Here is a 19298-nt window from a genome sequence, read left to right as displayed (position 1 = left end):
ATCATTAAGTGCGGCAGCATCCGTGGAGGCAGTTGCAGCGGCGGCAAAGGAGACAGAAGCGCCATCGGGTGGCGTGGGGGAGACGAGCCACTCAGTTGCACCCGTTGAGGAGCCGGCGGGGAGTGGGTGGCGGCAGCGGCTCAGCTGCTGACGACAGGTTCACTATGTCACCGCCAGGGGCACACCTGGTGCCACGAGGCGGTCAGCTTGGTCGCGGCCTGCAGATCCATATGGCCGTGGCGGGAGCATGGCTGACGCGTCACGTGGGAGGCGTGCGTTTTGAGGCTTGTCAGCTGCATGTCCTCTCGACGACCGATTCCTTTTGCTCAGTCTCTTCATCCCTCAAAATTTGTGGAGAGTGCTGCTGATGTTGTACAATGAGTTCAAACGAAAATGAAATCTAAAGTGATTAATTCCATCCAACGAGTATCACTTTTCCAATCACTTAACACGTGGCTCCTGACTTCGTAATGTCGATCACCGCCATATTGCGCTGCGCTCAACCCCTCTTTAGTCTAGCTGTGCCAACAACATTCCGTGAAAGTCAGGCATTGACTCTCTTTCAATGGACAGAAATATAGGAATGGCTTGCCAGTCGAAAAGAGTTATGGATGCTCATCGTGTCAATCAAGATACTAAGGTGGCGCGTCAGGGGTTCGACGTGATGTTGGTTTTCGGCGATATATTCGATATTCCCGTTGGCCAGCAATGCATCATGTATGTCAGTTCCTCAAAACTGACCAGCATGGGTCGCCCCCGGGTGGGCTCGAACCACCAACCTTTCGGTTAACAGCCGAACGCGCTAACCAATTGCGCCACGGAGGCCCGTGATATCCCATATCCGACTCAAATCCGTGTGGTTGTATCACACCTGTTTATCTCTTTATGTCGATTCAACGTGATAATGCATCTCCTGATCCTGTCACAGTAGCGGGCAGCGAGTCCTTGCTCAACTTGTGACTGGACGCGCAATCCCTTAAACACTCTGACCGCGGTACCGTCTCCCAGTCCAGAATCTCTCAAACCCTGATGTTTCATGCAGGACCTGGTCGGTTGTTTGCATGCCTCAGGCCCGGAGGCGTCACTTTATGTACTTTCAGAGGTTTGAAAGCCCCCCCCCCCCCCGCCCTCGTAATGCTGACTTGAGTCCTCCTAATGCTTAGAGGAGCATCAGGTGGAAAGAAGAAAAGAGTTGAAAAAATGACGGCGTAGCATTTTTAAGCCATTATTTAGAAGGACGGTCATACACGTTACAGGTAACAGAGGTTTGCCACCATTCACTACAAAGATGCCTGTGCGAATGGTCCGGAGCTGATCCATCAACACGGCCCAAGTCATGGCATTAAGTGCGGCAGTATCCACGTACGCGTCTGCAGCGGCGGCAGCAGAGGCAGAAGCGCCGTCGGGTGGCGCGATGGGGACGAGCCACTCCGTTGTATTTACGCTCACAAATTGTATGTACATGCGAATTCACATCGTATGTACCTTCACCTGCAACGTCAAAAGGTCCTGCCGCATGAGGCTATCTCCTGGTCAGTCCTTAGTCAGTCAGTGCAAATGTGGATGCACTAAAAACTCGGGGAAGTGTGCTTGCATGTTTTTGGAGAAGTGGCCGATCATGGAATGTTCCGGGTGAAATCATTAAACACGGTCCAGGTCATATCATTAAGTGCGGCAGAATCCGTGGACGCAGTTGCAGAGCCAGCAGCACAGGCAGAAGTGCCGCGGGGCGGGGCGAGGGAGGCGTGCCGCTCCGTTGTATCCGTTGGGGAGTCGGCGGAGAGGAGGCGGCGGCGGCGGTTCAGCTGCAGACGACAGGTTCACTATGACGCTGCCAGGGACACGCCCGGAGTCGCGCGGGCGGCTTGGTCCCGGCCTGCAGATCCGCATGGCCGTGGCGGAAGCATAGCTGGCACGTCACGGTGGCGTGCACTGCGATGCCTGTCAGCTGCGTATCCTCTCGACGGCCGAGCCCTTTGCTTTGTCTCTTTATCCTTCGAAGTTTGTGGGGAGTGCTGCTGATACTGCACAATCAATTCAAACGAAAATGAAACCTAAAGCGATTAGTTCCATCCAACGAATATCACGTTTCCAATCGCTTAACACATGGCTCCTGACTTCGTAATGTCAATCATTCCCATATTGCGCTGCGCTCAACCCCTCTTTAGTCTAGCTGTGCCACAACATTCCGTGAAAGTCAAGCACTGACTCTCTTTCAATGGACAGAAATATAGGAATGGCTTGCCAGTCGAAAAGAGTTATGGATGCTCATCGTGTCAATCAAGATACTAAGGTGGCGCGTCAGGGGTTCGACGTGATGTTGGTTTTCGGCGATATATTTGATATTCCCGTTGGCCAGCAATGCATCATGTATGTCAGTTCCTCAAAACTGGCCAGCATGGGTCGCCCCCGGGTGGGCTCGAACCACCAACCTTTCGGTTAACAGCCGAACGCGCTAACCAATTGCGCCACGGAGGCCCGCGATATCCCATATCCGGCTCAAATCCGTGTGGTTGTATCACACCTGTTCATCTCTTTATGTCGATTCAACGTGATAATGCATCTCCTGATCCTGTCACAGTAGCGGGCAGCGAGTCCTTGCTCAACTTGTGACTGGACGCGCAATCCCTTAAACACTCTGACCGCAGTACCGTCTCCCAGTCCAGAATCTCTCAAACCCTGATGCTTAATGCAAGACCTTGTCGGTTGTTTGCATGTCTCAGGCCCGGAGGCGTCACTTTATGTACTTTCAGAGTTCCGAGCGCCCCCTCTTGTTACGCTGACTTGAGCCCTCCTAATGCTCAGGGGAGCATTAAACGAAAGGTAGAAAAAAAGTTGAAAAAATGACAGCGTAGCATTTTTAAGATATTATTTAGAAGGACGAGCATGCATGTTACAGGTAACAGAGGTTTGCCACCATTCAGTACAAATTTGTCTGTGCGAATGGTCCGGAGCTGATCCATCAACACTGCCCAAGTCATGGCATTAAGTGCGGCAGTATCCACGTACGCGTCTGCAGCGGCGGCAACAGAGGCAGAAGCGCCGCCGGGCGGCGCGATGGAGACGAGCCGCTCCGTTGTATTTGCGCTCGCAAATTGTATGTACATGCGAATTCACATCGTATGTACCTTCACCTGCAACGTCATAAGGTCCTGTGGCATGAGGCTATCTCCTGGTCAGTCCTTAGTCAGTGCAAATGTGGATGCACTAAAAACTCGGGGAAGTGTGCTTGCATGTTTTTGGAGAAGTGGCCGATCATGCAATGTTCCGGATGAAATCAATAAACACGGTCCAGGTCATATCATTAAGTGCGGCAGAATCCGTGGACGCAGTTGCAGCGGCAACAGCACAGGCAGAAGTGCCGCCGAGCGGTGCGAGCGAGGCGTGCCGCTCCGTTGTATCCGTTAAAGAGCCGGCGGGGAGGGAGCGGCGGCGGCGGCTAGCTGCAGACGACAGGTTCACTATGTCACTGCCAGGGACACGCCCGGAGTCACGTGTCAGCTTGGTCGCAGCCTGCAAATGCGCATGGCTATGGCGGAAGCATGGCTGGCACGTCACGTGGGAGGCACGCACTGCGATGCCTGTCAGCTGCGTGTCCTCTCGACGACCGATCCCTTTAATTAGTCTTCTTACCGTTCAAAGTTTGTGCGGAGTGCTGCTGATACAGTTATATTCCGTTAAAAAAGAATGCAACCTAAAATACTGAAATCTATCCGACAACCATCAGTTTTTGGATTGCTTAACACATGACTCTTGACTTCGCCATGCCCATCGTCTTCGTATTGCGCTACACGTAAGCTGTTAAGCACGGTTGTGCCAATAATCTGCACTGAAAGTCGGGCATTTAACTTAAGTTAAGATGGACACCAATAGCTATACGAATATATTGCAAGTCAAAAAGAGTTATGGGTGGTCATCATGTCAATAAAGCTACTGTCAGGGCGGGCGCGTCAGGGAATCGACGCGATGTTGGTTTTCAGCGATGCCGATCGTGATACCGATTGGTGACGATACTTGCTTTGGTCAGCAATGCACTACGTATGTCAGTTTCTCAAAACTGACCAGCATGGGTCGCCCCCGGGTGGGCTCGAACCACCAACCTTTCGGTTAACAGCCGAACGCGCTAACCAATTGCGCCACGGAGGCCTGTCATGCGCCAGATCCGACACGAATCCGTGTGGTTGCATCACACCTGTTCATCTCTTCACGTCGATCCAAAGGTAAGTCATGACGCATCTCCTGATCCTGCCACAGCAGCGGGCAACGAGTCCTTGCTTAAGTGATGGACGGGCGCACAATCCCCTTAACACTCTGCCCGGACCGCAGTACCGTTTTCCTGTCCAGAATCTCTCAAATCGCAGTGTTGCATGCAGGACCTCGTAGGTGTTTTTCATGCCCCACGCCCGGAGGCGTCACTTCATGTAGTTTTAGTGGTCCGACTTCCCCCCCCCCTTCGCCCCGCCAGCGCTCTTAAACAGATGACTTGAGCCCTCCCGATGCTCCGGGGAGCATTAAGAGGAATATAAAAGAACTAGAAAAAAAGAAATGACAGCGTAAAATTTTTAAGTTCTTATTGAGAAGGAAGACCGTGCATGTGACTGGCAACAGGGGCTTCCAACCATTCACTACAAAGATGTCTGTGCAAATTTCCCAGAGCAGACTCATCAACACGGCCCAGGTCATATCAGTATGTGCGACAGTATCCATGGACGCGGTTGCAGCGGCGGCAACAGAGGCAGAAGCGCCATCGGGTGGCGTGAGTGAGACGGGCCGCTCCGTTGTATTCATTAAGGAGCCGGCGGGGAGGGGGCGGCGGCGGCGGCTCGCTGCAGACGACAGGTTCTTATGTCACCGCCAGGGACACGGCCGGAGTCATGCGGAGGTCAGCTTGGTGGCGGCCAGCAAATTCCTTGTAATGCTGACTTGAAACCTCCTAATGCTCAGAGGAGCATTAAGTGGAAAATAGAAAAAAGGTTGAAAAATGGCAGCGCAGCATTTTTAAGCCATTACTTAGAACGACGGTCATGCATGTTACAGGTAAGAGAGGTTTGCCACCATTCAGTACAAAGATGCCTGTGCGAAGGCCTCGGAGCGGTCCATCAGCATGGCCCAAGTCATAGCATTAGGTGCGGCAGTATCCACTGATGCGGCTGCAGCGGCGGCAACAGAGGCAGAAGCGCCGTCGGGTGGCGCGATGGAGACGAGCCATTCCGTTGTAGCTACGCTCACAAATTGTATGTACATGTGAATTCACATTGTATGTACCTTCACCTGCAACGTCATGGCGTCATGTGCCATGAGGCTATGTCCTGATCAGTCCTAAGTCAGTGCAAATGTGGATGCACTAAAAACTCGAGGAAGCGTGCTTGCATGTTTTTCGCGAAGTGGTCGATCATGGAATGTTCCGCATGAAATCAATAAACACGGTCCAGGTCATATCATTGAGTGCGGCAGAATCCGTGGACGCAGTTGTAGCGGCAGCAGCACAGGCAGAAATGCCGCCGGGCGGCGCGACGAAGGCGTGCCGCTCCGTTGTATCCGTTGGGGAGTCGGCGGGGGGGAGGGGGGCGGCAGCGGCTCAGCTGCAAACGGCAGGTTCACTATGTCACCGCCAGGGACACGCCCGGAGTCACGCGACAGTCAGCTTGGTCGCAGCCTGCAAATGCGCATGGCCGTGGCGGAAGCATGGCTGGCACGTCACGTGGGAGGCACGCACTGCGATGCCTGTCAGTTGCGTATCCTCTCGACGGCCGAGCCCTTTGCTTTGTCTCTTGATCGTTCAAAGAGTGTGCGGAGTGCTGCTGATACTATCACATTCCGTTAAAAAAAAAACAATGCCACCTAAAATACTGAAATTCATTGCACAAACATCACTTTTGGGATTGCTTAACACATGGCTCTTGACTTCACCATGTCCATCGTCTTCGTATTGTGTGGCACCTTAGCTGTTAAGCACGTTTGTGCCAATAATCCGAGCTGAAAGTCGGTCATTTAACTTGTCAAGATGGACACCAATAGCTATAGGAATATTCTGCAAGTCGAAAAGAGTTATGGATGGTCATCATGTCAATCAAGATACTGTGACGGAGGGGGCGTCAGGGGTTCGACGCAATGTTGGTTTTCAGCGATGACGATCGTGATGCCGATTGGTGACGATACTTGCTTTGGTCAGCAACGCACTATGTATATCAGTTCCTCAAAACTGACCACCATGGGTCGCCCCCGGGTGGGCTCGAACCACCAACCTTTCGGTTAACAGCCGAACGCGCTAACCAATTACGCCACGTAGGCACGCGATGCGCCAGATCCGACTCAAATCCGTGTGGTTGTGTCACACCTGTTCATCTCTTCACGTGGATCCAACGGCAAGTGATGACGCATCTCCTGATCCTGCCACAGCAGCGGGCAACGAGTCCTTGCTCAAGTGATGGACGGACGAGCAATTCCTTTCACACTCTGACTACAGCACCGTCTTCCTGTCCAGAATCTCTCAAATCGTAGTTTGCATGCGGAACCTCGTCGGTGTTTTTTTATGCCTCACGCCCGGAGGCGTCACTTCATGTATGTTTAGTGGTCCAACCCCCTTCCCCCCCCCCCCCCAGCCTTCTTATACAGATGACTTGGGCCCTCCCAATGCTCAGGGAGCATTAAGGGGAAAATAAAAAGACTAGAAAAAAGAGATGACAGCGTAATTTTTTAAAGTTCTTGTTGAGAAGGACGACCGTGCATGTTACTGGTAACAGGGGCTTCCCATCATTGACTACAAAGATGTCTGTGCAAATTTCCCGGGGCAGATTCATCAACACGGCCCAAGTCATATCATTATGTGCGGCAGTATCCACGGACGCGGTTGCAGCGGCGGCAACAGAGGCAGAAGCGCCGCCGGGTGGCGTGAGGGAGACGAGCCGCCCGTTGTATCCGTTGGGGAGTCGGTGGGGAGGGGGCGGCGGCAGCGGCTCAGCTGCAGACGACAGATTCATTATGTCACCGCCAGGGACACGCCCAGTGTCACGCGGCAGTCAGCTTGGTCGCAGCCTGCAGATCCGCATGACCGTGGCGGAAGCACGGATGGCACGTTATGTGGGAGGCGTGCACTGCGATGCCTGTTAGCTGCGTGCCCTCTCGACGACCGGTCCCTTTGCTTAGTCTCTTTGTCCTTCAAAGTTTGTGGGGAGTGCTGCTGACACTGTACAATCAGTTCAAACAAAAATGAAACCTAAAGTGATTTACTTCATCCAACTATTATCACTTTTCCAATCGCTTAACACATGGCTCCTGAATTCGTAATGTCAATCACCGCCATATTGCGTTGCGCTCAAACCCCCTTTAGTGTAGTTGTGCCAACCACATTCCACGAAAGTCAGGCATTGACTCTGTTTCGATGGACAAACACAGTTATAGGAATGGCTTGCCAGTCGAAGAGAGTTATGGATGCTCATCGTCTCAATCCAGATACTAAGGTGGCGCGTCAGGGGTTCGATGCGATGTTGGTTTTCGGCCATATATTTGATATTCCCGTTGGCCAGCAAGGCACCCTGTGTGTCAGTTCCTCAAAATTGACCAGCATGGGCAGCCCCCGGGTGGGGGCTACCCATCCATCGTCTTCGTATTGCGTTACACCTAGGCTGTTAAGCACGGTTGTGCCAATAATCTGCGCTGAAAGTCGGGCATTTAAGTTGTTAAGATGGACACCAATAGCTATAGGGATATCCTGCAAGTCGAAAAGAGTTATGGGTGGTCATCATGTCAATCAAGATACTGTGAGGGCGGGCGCGTCAGGGATTCGACGCGATGTTGGTTTTCAGCGATGGCGATCGCAATACCGATTGGTGACGATACTTGCTTTGGTCAGCAATGCACCATGCATGTCAGCTCCTCAGAACTGACCAGCATGGGACGCCCCCGGGTGGGCTCGAACCACCAACCTTTCGGTTAACAGCCGAACGCGCTAACCAATTGCGCCACGGAGGCCCGTGATGCGCCGGATCCGACTCAAATCCGTGTGGTTGCATCACACCTGTTCATCTCTTCACGTGGATCCAACGGCAAGTGATGACGCATCTCCTGATTCTGTCACAGCAGCGGGCAAAGATGGGACTCAAGTGGGGCTCAAAGAGGGGCTCAAGTGATGGACGGACGCGTAATCCCTTTAACACTCTGACCGCAGTACCGTCTTCCTGTTCAGAATCTCTCAAACCGTGATGTTTCATGCAGGACCTCGTCGGTTGTTCGAACGCCTCAGGCCCGGAGGCGTCACTTTACGTACTTTCAGATGTCTGATTCCTCTCTGTTGGAATGCTGACTTGAGCCCTCCTAATGACCAGAGGGGCATTAAGCGAAAATGAGAAAAAGGGTTGAAAAAATGACAGCGTAGCATTTTTAAGCCATTATTTAGAAGGATGGCCCTGCAAGATACAGGTAACGGAGGTTTGCCACCATTCATTACAACGATGCCTGTGTGAATGTTCCAGACCCCATACATCAACACGGCCCAAGTCATAGCATTAAGTGCGGCAGAACCCGTGGACGCAGATGCAGCGGCAGCAGCACAGGCAGAAGTGCCGCCGGGCGGCGCGAGGGAGGCGTGCCACCGTGAAGAATCCGTTGAAGAGTCGGCGGGGAGGGGGCGGCGGCAGCGACACCGCTGCGGACGCCAGTTTCATTATGTCACCGCCAGGGACACCCCCGGAGTCACGCAGCAGTCAGCTTGGTAGCGACCTGCAGATCCGTATGGCCGTGGCGGAAGCACGGCTGGCACGTCACGTGGGAGGCTTGCACTGCGATGCCTGTCAGCTGCGTGTTCTCTCGACGACCGGTCCCTTTTGCTTAGTCTCTTTATCGTTTAAAGTTTTTGCAGAGTGCTGCTGATACTACAACATTCCGTTTAAAAAACGCAACCTAAAATATTGAAATCTATCCGACAAATATCAGGTATTGGATTGCTAAACACATGGCTCTTGACTTCGCCATGTCCATCGTCTTCGTATTGCGTTACACCTAAGCCATTAAGCACAGTTGTATCAATAATCTGCACTGAAAGTCGGGCATTTAACGTAAGTTAAGATGGACACCAATAGCTGTAGGAATATCCTGCAAGTCGAAAAGAGTTATGGGTGGTCATCATGTCAATCAAGGTACTGTGAGGGCAGGCGCGTCAGGGATCGACGCGATGTTGGTTTTCAGCGATGGCGATCGCAATACCGATTGGTGACGATACTTGCTTTGGTCAGCAATGCACCATGCATGTCAGCTCCTCAGAACTGACCAGCATGGGACGCCCCCGGGTGGGCTCGAACCACCAACCTTTCGGTTAACAGCCGAACGCGCTAACCAATTGCGCCACGGAGGCCCGTGATGCGCCGGATCCGACTCAAATCCGTGTGGTTGCATCACACCTGTTCATCTCTTCACGTGGATCCAACGGCAAGTGATGACGCATCTCCTGATTCTGTCACAGCAGCGGGCAAAGATGGGACTCAAGTGGGGCTCAAAGAGGGGCTCAAGTGATGGACGGACGCGTAATCCCTTTAACACTCTGACCGCAGTACCGTCTTCCTGTTCAGAATCTCTCAAACCGTGATGTTTCATGCAGGACCTCGTCGGTTGTTCGAACGCCTCAGGCCCGGAGGCGTCACTTTACGTACTTTCAGATGTCTGATTCCTCTCTGTTGGAATGCTGACTTGAGCCCTCCTAATGACCAGAGGGGCATTAAGCGAAAATGAGAAAAAGGGTTGAAAAAATGACAGCGTAGCATTTTTAAGCCATTATTTAGAAGGATGGCCCTGCAAGATACAGGTAACGGAGGTTTGCCACCATTCATTACAACGATGCCTGTGTGAATGTTCCAGACCCCATACATCAACACGGCCCAAGTCATAGCATTAAGTGCGGCAGAACCCGTGGACGCAGATGCAGCGGCAGCAGCACAGGCAGAAGTGCCGCCGGGCGGCGCGAGGGAGGCGTGCCACCGTGAAGAATCCGTTGAAGAGTCGGCGGGGAGGGGGCGGCGGCAGCGACACCGCTGCGGACGCCAGTTTCATTATGTCACCGCCAGGGGCACCCCCGGAGTCACGCAGCAGTCAGCTTGGTAGCGACCTGCAGATCCGTATGGCCGTGGCGGAAGCACGGCTGGCACGTCACGTGGGAGGCTTGCACTGCGATGCCTGTCAGCTGCGTGTTCTCTCGACGACCGGTCCCTTTTGCTTAGTCTCTTTATCGTTTAAAGTTTTTGCAGAGTGCTGCTGATACTACAACATTCCGTTTAAAAAACGCAACCTAAAATATTGAAATCTATCCGACAAATATCAGGTATTGGATTGCTAAACACATGGCTCTTGACTTCGCCATGTCCATCGTCTTCGTATTGCGTTACACCTAAGCCATTAAGCACAGTTGTATCAATAATCTGCACTGAAAGTCGGGCATTTAACGTAAGTTAAGATGGACACCAATAGCTGTAGGAATATCCTGCAAGTCGAAAAGAGTTATGGGTGGTCATCATGTCAATCAAGGTACTGTGAGGGCAGGCGCGTCAGGGATCGACGCGATGTTGGTTTTCAGCGATGGCGATCGCAATACCGATTGGTGACGATACTTGCTTTGGTCAGCAATGCACCATGCATGTCAGCTCCTCAGAACTGACCAGCATGGGACGCCCCCGGGTGGGCTCGAACCACCAACCTTTCGGTTAACAGCCGAACGCGCTAACCAATTGCGCCACGGAGGCCCGTGATGCGCCGGATCCGACTCAAATCCGTGTGGTTGCATCACACCTGTTCATCTCTTCACGTCGATCCGACGGCAAGTCATGACGCATCTCCTGATTCTGCCACAGCAGCGGGCAACGAGTCCTTGCTCAAGTGATGGACGGACGCACAATCCCCTCAAAACTCTGACCGCAGTACCGTTTTCTTGTCCAGAATCTCTCAAATCGCAGTGTTGCATGCAGGACCTCGTCAGTGTTTTTTTTCATTCCTCACGCCCGAAGGCGTCACTTCATATTTTTTTAGTAGTCCTCCCCCTTCCTTCCCCCCCCTTTCCTCCTCCCCCCACCCCCGCCCTCTTATACAGATGACTTGAGCCCTCCCAATGCTCAAAGGAGCATTAAGGGGAAAATAAAAGGACTAGAAAAAAGAAACGACAGCGTAAGATTTTAAGTTCTCATTGAAAAGGAAGACCGTGCATGTAGCTGGTAACAGGGGCTTCCCATCATTCACTACAAAGATGTATGTGCAAATTTCCCGGAGCAGACTCATCAACACGGTCCAAGTCATATCAGTATGTGCGGCAGTTTGCATGGACGCGGTTGCAGCAGCGGCAACAGAGGCAGAAGCGCCATCGGGTGACGTGAGGGAGACGGGTCGCTCCGTTGTATCCGTTGAGGAGCCGGCGGGGAGGGGGCGGCGGCGGCTCAGCTGCAGACGGCAGGTTCACTATGTCACCGCCAGGGACACGCCCGGTGTCACGCGGCGGTCAGCTTGGTCGCGGCCTGCAAATGCGCATGGCCGTGGTGGAAGCATGGCTGACACGTCACGTGGGAGGCGTACACTGCGATGCCTGTCAGTTGCGTGTCCTCTCGACAACCGGTCCCTTTGTTTAGTCCCTATATCGTTCAAAGTGTGCAGGGAGTGCTGCTGATACTACTGCAATCAGTTCAAATGAAAATGCAGCCTGAAATGTTGAATTCCATCCGACAAATACCATTTGTTCCATTTGTCTAACACATGGCTCTTGACCTCGCCATGTCCATCGTCTTCATATTGCGCTGCGCCTGAGCTGTTAAGTACGGTTTTGCGGACCATCTGCAGTGAAAGTCGGGCATTTACCTTGTTTAGATGGGCAAGTATAGTTGTAGGAACAAGCTGCCAGTCGAAAAGGGTTGTGGGTTCCCGTCGTGTCAAGCAAGATAATGTGGCGGCAGGCGCGTCAGATGTTACACACGATGTTGGTATTCGAAGCTGGTGATCACGATTCCGATTGGCGACGCTATTCCCGTTGGCCAGCAATGCACCATGCATGTCAGCTCCTCAGAACTGACCAGCATGGGACGCCCCCGTGTGGGCTCGAACCACCAACCTTTCGGTTAACAGCCGAACGCGCTAACCAATTGCGCCACGGAGGCCCGTGATATGGCACATCCGACTCAAAACCGTGCGGTTGCATCACACCTGCTCATCTCTTCACGTCGATCCAACGGCAAGTGATGACGCATCTCTCGATTCTGCCATAGCAGCGGGCAACGAATCCTTGCTCAAGTGGTGGACGGACGCGCAATGCCTTTAACACTCTGACCGCAGTACCGTCTTCCTGCCCAGAATCTCCCAAATCGTGATGTTTCATGCTGGACCTCGTCGGTTGTTTGCATGTCTCAGACCCGGAGGCGTCACTTTATGTACTTTCAGAGGTCCGAGTCCTCCCCCCCCCCCCCCTCTTGTAGTGCTGACTTGAGCCATCCTAATGCTCAGAGGAGCATTAAGGGTGAAGTAAAAAAGGAGCAGAAAGGAACAACGTAGCATCTTTAAGTTGTTATTTACACTGAGGAGAATGCATGTTGCACGTAACAAGGGCTAGCCATTATTCACTGAACAGATTGCTGTGCGAATGTTCCGGAGCAGATCCATGAACACGGCGCAAGTCATAGCATTAAGTGCGGCAGTATCCGCGGACGCGGCTGCAGCGGCGGCAACAGAGGCAGAAGCGCCGCCGGGCGGCGTGATGGAAATGAGTTACTCTGTTGCATCCGTTGTAGAGCCGGCGGGGAGGGGGCGACGGCGACGGCTCAGCTGCAGACGACAGCTTTACTGTGTCACCACCAGGGACACGCCCGGAGTCACTTGTCAGCTTGGTTGCAGATCTGCATGGCCGTGGCGGAGGTATGGGTGGCACGTCACGTGGGAGGCGCGCACTCTCGATGGCCGGTCCCTTTGCTTAGGATTTTTATCGTTCAAAGTTTGTGAGGTGTTCAGCCGATACCACTACAGGCGATGTGCCAATCATACGAGTGAAATCGGAATGCAGTCTAAAATGCTGTGTCCCATCCAAATAAAAAGCATGTTTACAATCGCCTAACACATGACTCTTGGCTTGTAAGTACGATTGTGCAGACAGTCTGTGACGAGAGTTTGGCATTGATCTTGTTTATATGGAACAGCTCGGCTATAGGAATGGCTTGCCAGTCGAAAAGAGTTATGGGTGCTCGTCGTGTCAAGCAAGATACTATGGCGGCGGGCGCGTCAGGGATTCGACGCGATGATGCTTTTCAGCGCCGTTGATCACGATGCCGATTGGCGATGACATTCCCGTTGTAGAGAAATGCACCATGCATGTCAGCTCCTCAAATTGACCGGCATGGGTCGCCCCCGGGTGGGCTCGAACCACCAACCTTTCGGTTAACAGCCGAACGCGCTGGAACTCTCCTGGAAACGGTTGGTCCCTATGGGCCTCAAGCTGCGGTGAGGACGTGATTGCGGGGTATTACTGGTAGATCGTGGATTACTACTACGAACCTACAAACCTTAACCAAAGATTCATCTTCAGAAAGCGCATTTCTACCGTCTCCTGACGCTACGTCCATGTGTGCCGTTCATCTGCTGTTCAGGGTACAATTTTACCCGACTGCACGGTTCATAACCTTTGCTTTCTGTGTTTGATTAGCAGCCACGGATCAGCTGGTATTTCTATCACCCTGCTTAGCCTTTGTTGGATCAAGGGCTGTGATTGTTAAGTGTACATGTGATAGCTGGGCTTGAAGGGCGCTTGTCGCAGTTTACATAAGATAATCTGTTATTACTTCAACGTACTGCGAAAGGCTGCAAAGAATAATTTAACGACGTTCTTTCTAAAATTCACTTCATCAGTGCACAAGTGAATGAATACCTAGGTGCGTAGGTACCAATCCCGGTAGCCGCTACACACCAGCGAAGGTTACAGGCAGGGTGTTATTTGTACCAGTGTGATGGACCTGGCCTTTGCAATGTTCACTTGCCTCCACACCCCTATGCTGATTTGGGGCTACCAACAGGCTATATTGTTGCTGAAATATTTCACAAATGATGGATGTATGAGGCGAAAATTTATAAATGTCACCACAAAGTTACCTTCCTCAAACATCAATTCGTGGAAATATTACCATGAAACGACTTTCTTTGATCAGCAATTGATGCTGCACTGCCCAAACGACTTGCTTGAATTATGGAACGAAAAATCGCTTTACAAAAGGCAGTGGGTGTATATCTACCTTCTATGTACTGACCTGACTTAAGACTGAGCATCATCTAGACACACGGCATAGGATCTTATGACATTGCAGGTGAATGTATATACAATTTGTAAACGTGAATACTTGTGTGATATTACTATATAATACGAGCGACTTGTCTCATTCACGCCACCCGACGGCGTTTCTACCTCCGCTGCCGCCGCTGCAACCGCTTCCACGGATACTGACACACTTAATGCTATGACTTGGGCCGTGTTGATGGAACTGCTCCGAGACCTTCGCACAGGCATCTTTGTAGTGAATAATGGCAAGCCCTTGTTGCCTGCAACATGCATGGGCTTCCTTCTAAAAATAACTTTGAAATGCTATGCTGTCATTTCTTTTTGCTACTCATTTTTCTCCTCCCCTTTAATGCTCCTCTGAGCATTAGGAGAGGTCAAGTCAGCAATACGAGGGAGAGGGGGCTCAAATTTCTTAAAGTATATCAAGTGACGCCTCCGGGTCTGAGACATGCAAACAACCGACGAGATCCCGCATGAAACATCACGATTTGAGAGATTATGGACGGGAAGACGGTACTGCGGTCAGAGTGTTAAAGGGATTGCGCGCCCAGCCACCACTTGAGCAAGGACTCGTTGCCCGCTGCTGTGGCAGGATCGGGAGATGCACCATCACCTATCCTGGGATCGACGGGAAGGGATGACCAGGCGTGATACGATCACACGGATTTGAGCCGGATCTGGCATATCACGGGCCTCCGTGGCGCAATTGGTTAGCGCGTTCGGCTGTTAACCGAAAGGTTGGTGGTTCGAGCCCACCCGGGGGCGGCCCGCGCTGTGCAGTTTTAAGGAGCTGACACGCATGGTGCATTGCTGGCCAACGGAAAGATCGTCGCCAATCGGTATCGTGATCGCCACCGCTGAAAATCAACATTGCGTTGAACCCCTGACGCACCCGCCGCCATAGTATCTTGATTGGCATGACGAGCTCTTTTCATTCTCTTTTTTCTCCTTTCTTTTCATTCTCTCCTTTCATTCTCTCTCCCTTTTCATTCTCACGAGCTCAACCCAACTCATTTCAACTGGCAAGCTATTTATTTAACTATGCTTGTTCATGTAAACAAGGTCAATGCCCGCCTTTCGCCGCAGGTTATTAGCACAACCAGGCTAAGGAGGGGTTGAGTGCAATGCAATATGGCGACGATCGACATTGTGAAGTCAAGAGCTATGTATTAAGCAATTCGAAAAGAGATATTTGTCAGATGTAATTCAGCATTTTAAGCTTCTCTTTAATTTGAACCGAGTGTATTAGTATCAGCAGCACTCTCACACACTTTGAACGATAAAAAGACTAACAAAGGGGTCGGTCGTCGAGAGGATACGCAGCTGACAGGCATCGCAGTGCGTGCCTCCCACGTGACGTGCCAGCCATGCTTCCGCCACGGCCATACGGATCTGCATGCCGCGACCAAGCTGACTGCCGCGTGACTCCGGGCGTGTTCCTGGCGGTGACATAGTGAACCTGGCGTCTGCAGCGGGGCCGCTGCCGCCCCCCCCCCCCCCCCCCCCGCCGGCTCTTAAACGGATACAGTGGAGTGGCTCGTCTCCCTCACGCCGCCCGGCGGCGATTCTGCCTCTGTTGCCGCCGCTGCAGCCACGTCAGTGGATACTGCCGCACGTAATTATATGACTTGGACCATGTTGATAGATTTCTTCCGGAGCATTCATACTGGCATCTTTGTAGTGAATAATTACAAGACCTTGTTACCTGGAGCATGTGTGGTTTTCCGTCGAACGAAAGATGTGAAAAATGCTACGCTGTAAATTTTTTCTACTCCCTTTTCCACTTCCCTCTTAACGCTCTTCTGGGCGTTGGGAGGGTTCAAGTCAGCATCACGGGGAGGGGGGCTCAGCCCTTAAAAGAAGAAAAAGTGACGCCTCTGAACCTGGCTATGCAAAAACCGGACAAGGTCCTGCATGAAACAACGCGATTTGAGACATCCGGGATGGAAAGACGGTACTGCAGTCAGAGTGTAAAAGGGATTGCACGTCCAGCCACCACTTGAGCAAGGACTTGTTGCCCATTGACGGGATCAGGAGATGCGTCATCACTTGGATCGACGTGTAGAGATGAACAGGTGTGATACAACCCCACGGATTTGAGTTGGATCTGACCTATCACGGGCCTCCGTGGCGCAATTGGTTAGCGCGTTCGGCTGTTAACCGAAAGGTTGGTGGTTCGAGCCCACCCGGGGGCGACCCATGCTGGTCAGTTTTGAGGAATTGACATACATGGTGCATTGCTGGTCAACGGGAATATCGTCGCCAATCGGAATCATGATCGCCATCGCTGAAAATCGACATTGCGTCGAACCCCTTATGCGCCCGCCTCCACAGTATCTTGCTTGACACGATGAGCACCCATAACTCTTTTCAACTGGCAGCCCAGTCCTATAAATATGCTTGCCCATCTAAATAAGTTCAACGCAGGGTATCAGCAAAACCGAACTTAAGAACTGAGGTGCAACGCAATACGAAGAGGATGGATATGATGGAAGTGATATTTGTCGTATGGGATTGAACATTTTAGACCACATTTTCATTTGGATAAGACGATGAGAAAGTTGCCCAATAGTATCCGCTACACTCTCCACAGACAGAATGATAAAGAGACTAAGTGTAGGGACCGGTCGTCGAGAGGACAAGCAGCTGACAGGCATTGCAGTGCGCACCTCTCACGTGACGTGCCAGCTATACCTTCGCCACGGCCATGCAGATGTGCAAGCCGCGACCAAGCTGACCGTGACACCGGATGCGCCCCTGGTGGTGACATAGTGAGCCTGGCGTCTGCTGCTGAGCCGCCACCGCCGCCCCCCCCCCCCCCCCACACCCTTCTTCCCGCCGGCTCCTCAACGGATACAACGGGGTGGCTCGTCTCCCCCACGCTTCTGCCTCTGTTGCCATCCGTGCAACAGCGTCCACGGAACTGTCGCACTTCGCGGAGGTCGTGTCCAGGATAACGTTGAACATTAAGATCGGCCATCATGCTTCACCAACATATCCCTGCATATGCTGACGAGACATGCACCCACGCCAGACCTTTTGGACGTCATTCAGCACCACCACCCACATGTCGCTGTCCGCGGCATGCTGATCGTGATAAGTAAGCACTCTAGGTGAGTTGCGTGCTCTTTGTGTAACAAAATGCGAGTTGTTTTACTCGACTCCTTCCGGCCTTCACCATACGTGGGACTGAGTTGCATGTTCGGACACGTGCCCGCCTTTTCGCACGCTCACACCGCACATGCTCATCAGCATCGCCACACAAAGCCACGAGCCACGTGTTCTTCTGAACCGATTCGGATTGATCGACACAAAGACCGGTAGGGTCGCGATCTGCGCTGTTTCGTTACACAAAACGCACCACGTCATGTTTACGACAGTTTGTACATCTGCAATAAATATCCACGCATGCAGCAATTGGGCTCCAAAGAGCCCAAGTGACCAACGTATGCACACTAAGGGTGAGAATGGATACATGATAAATTACTTTGATCATTTGATGAGGCCAGTTTGGCAATGAAGCCTGGAGGACTCAAGGCCGGGCATAGATCATCAACCAATTCACACATGTTTAAAGATCGTATATCTGCCAGCGACTGCCAGTACGGGTTCATGCAGTCAATTTCAGGTCCCTAAAGTTAGCGATTTATTTAGAAACGAGTTTCGATTTCAATATTTGCCCGATTATCAATCACGGCATGATGATACCAAATCTCATGCCCGTTGTTTAATATCATGCGATTTTCAATATCCAGTTTAAGGTAAAAAGGCGGGGAACTCCATATATTCCTAATGCTGTGGATTTTAAAAAAAAATTGAAGCACCATAATCTACTTCAGCGCTAAAACTAACGTCCGCCATGAAGTTCTGGCACCTCAAGGTCACCTTTCAAGGTGAGGTTGGCAATAAAGCACGGAGGCTCAAGGCCAGGCGTAGATCATTACCAAATTCCCACATGTTTAAAGATCGTACACCTGCCAGCGACTGCCAGTCCGGGTTCATGCAGTCAATTTCAAGTCCCTAAAGTTAGCGATTTATTTAGAAACGAGCTTCGATTTCAATATTTGCCCGATTATCAATCACCGGAGGAAAGAAAGCTTTATATTCCAAAAAGTCGTCGGCTGGTTTCGGATCTGTAAGCATAACAATGTTCTCGAGGCCATTAAACCCAATGGTCCACGTTTGATGATACTGAGGCAAGCGTAATATATGATGAAATAGGCACACTTGTGACTCTTGTTTTACATTTAGAAAGAAGATTGTTCTAGACAGCACAATTTCTCTGTTGAGTAAATATGCTTCCAATGCATCATTAATTGCTTACGTCATTGCAACTTCTACAGCAAGGATTGCGAGCCAAATGACGTCCGTTTTATCCGGATATCGTGGTCACGAACGCCAGATATAAATGTCTGGAAATTTACTTTTTTTCTTAGCCTTGTTCACCGCATAGCTATTATAATTACATCACTTTAATAGCTTTATTATGGCGCCATGGATGCCCGAGTGACCTTGAAATAGTCACCCAGAAATTTTTCATATCTTTGCGGGCGTGTAGCTCAGGAAGTAGAGGGATTTAGGTCGTGTGCGGGGCAAGGCTGTAAACTGCACTGAATGAGGTTCAAGATGGCTACTTCAGTTTGAAACCTCATACAAATGTGGAAAACTACCATTAACTAATGTCTGCCGACATGTCCCCACCTCGCAATATTAGCTTTCAGAGTAAAATTTAGGTTGATTTGTGGAGAACTTAATACCACCCAAAAATTACCAGACGATTTCAGGTTTTTGAGCATCATAATCCCTTTCAGTACACACTCTAGCGTCTGCCACGAAATGCTGGTCTCTCAAGGCTGTCCTTATTTTGAAGCCAGGGTACGTTTTGGCATCCCAAGGCCATCTTCCTTTGAGGTGAGGCCTTTTTGACTGAGCTAGCTTATGCACTGGAGAAGATTCTGAGCCTTAAGGCTTAAAGTTGGCCGTAGGGAGTTCCCGTCATTTGACCAATGCTTTCACC

General features: G+C 51.4%; 10 non-coding genes across 10 annotated transcripts; 2 read left to right on the top strand and 8 right to left on the bottom strand.

The window, feature by feature from the left end:
* Positions 1-751: 751 nt before the first annotated feature.
* TRNAN-GUU (transfer RNA asparagine (anticodon GUU)) lies at positions 752-825 on the bottom strand. The gene has a single exon. It is a non-coding gene; the product is annotated as a tRNA-Asn (tRNA).
* Positions 826-2404: 1579 nt separating this feature from the next.
* On the bottom strand, positions 2405-2478 carry TRNAN-GUU (transfer RNA asparagine (anticodon GUU)). Its single transcript has one exon. It is a non-coding gene; the product is annotated as a tRNA-Asn (tRNA).
* A 1594-nt stretch (positions 2479-4072) lies between these two features.
* TRNAN-GUU (transfer RNA asparagine (anticodon GUU)) lies at positions 4073-4146 on the bottom strand. The gene has a single exon. It is a non-coding gene; the product is annotated as a tRNA-Asn (tRNA).
* A 2071-nt stretch (positions 4147-6217) lies between these two features.
* On the bottom strand, positions 6218-6291 carry TRNAN-GUU (transfer RNA asparagine (anticodon GUU)). The gene has a single exon. It is a non-coding gene; the product is annotated as a tRNA-Asn (tRNA).
* A 1606-nt stretch (positions 6292-7897) lies between these two features.
* Positions 7898-7971, bottom strand: TRNAN-GUU (transfer RNA asparagine (anticodon GUU)). Its single transcript has one exon. It is a non-coding gene; the product is annotated as a tRNA-Asn (tRNA).
* Positions 7972-9275: 1304 nt separating this feature from the next.
* On the bottom strand, positions 9276-9349 carry TRNAN-GUU (transfer RNA asparagine (anticodon GUU)). Its single transcript has one exon. It is a non-coding gene; the product is annotated as a tRNA-Asn (tRNA).
* Positions 9350-10653: 1304 nt separating this feature from the next.
* TRNAN-GUU (transfer RNA asparagine (anticodon GUU)) lies at positions 10654-10727 on the bottom strand. Its single transcript has one exon. It is a non-coding gene; the product is annotated as a tRNA-Asn (tRNA).
* A 1321-nt stretch (positions 10728-12048) lies between these two features.
* TRNAN-GUU (transfer RNA asparagine (anticodon GUU)) lies at positions 12049-12122 on the bottom strand. Its single transcript has one exon. It is a non-coding gene; the product is annotated as a tRNA-Asn (tRNA).
* A 2850-nt stretch (positions 12123-14972) lies between these two features.
* On the top strand, positions 14973-15046 carry TRNAN-GUU (transfer RNA asparagine (anticodon GUU)). The gene has a single exon. It is a non-coding gene; the product is annotated as a tRNA-Asn (tRNA).
* A 1356-nt stretch (positions 15047-16402) lies between these two features.
* TRNAN-GUU (transfer RNA asparagine (anticodon GUU)) lies at positions 16403-16476 on the top strand. The gene has a single exon. It is a non-coding gene; the product is annotated as a tRNA-Asn (tRNA).
* Positions 16477-19298: the final 2822 nt, after the last annotated feature.

Source organism: Pollicipes pollicipes, unplaced genomic scaffold, assembly GCF_011947565.3.
Source record: "Pollicipes pollicipes isolate AB1234 unplaced genomic scaffold, Ppol_2.1 Scaffold_5724;HRSCAF=6776_pilon_pilon_pilon, whole genome shotgun sequence".
Lineage (NCBI taxonomy): Eukaryota > Metazoa > Arthropoda > Thecostraca > Pollicipedomorpha > Pollicipedidae > Pollicipes > Pollicipes pollicipes.
The sequence above is the reverse complement of the archived record's forward strand: the minus strand, read 5'-3'. Positions and strand labels throughout refer to the sequence as shown.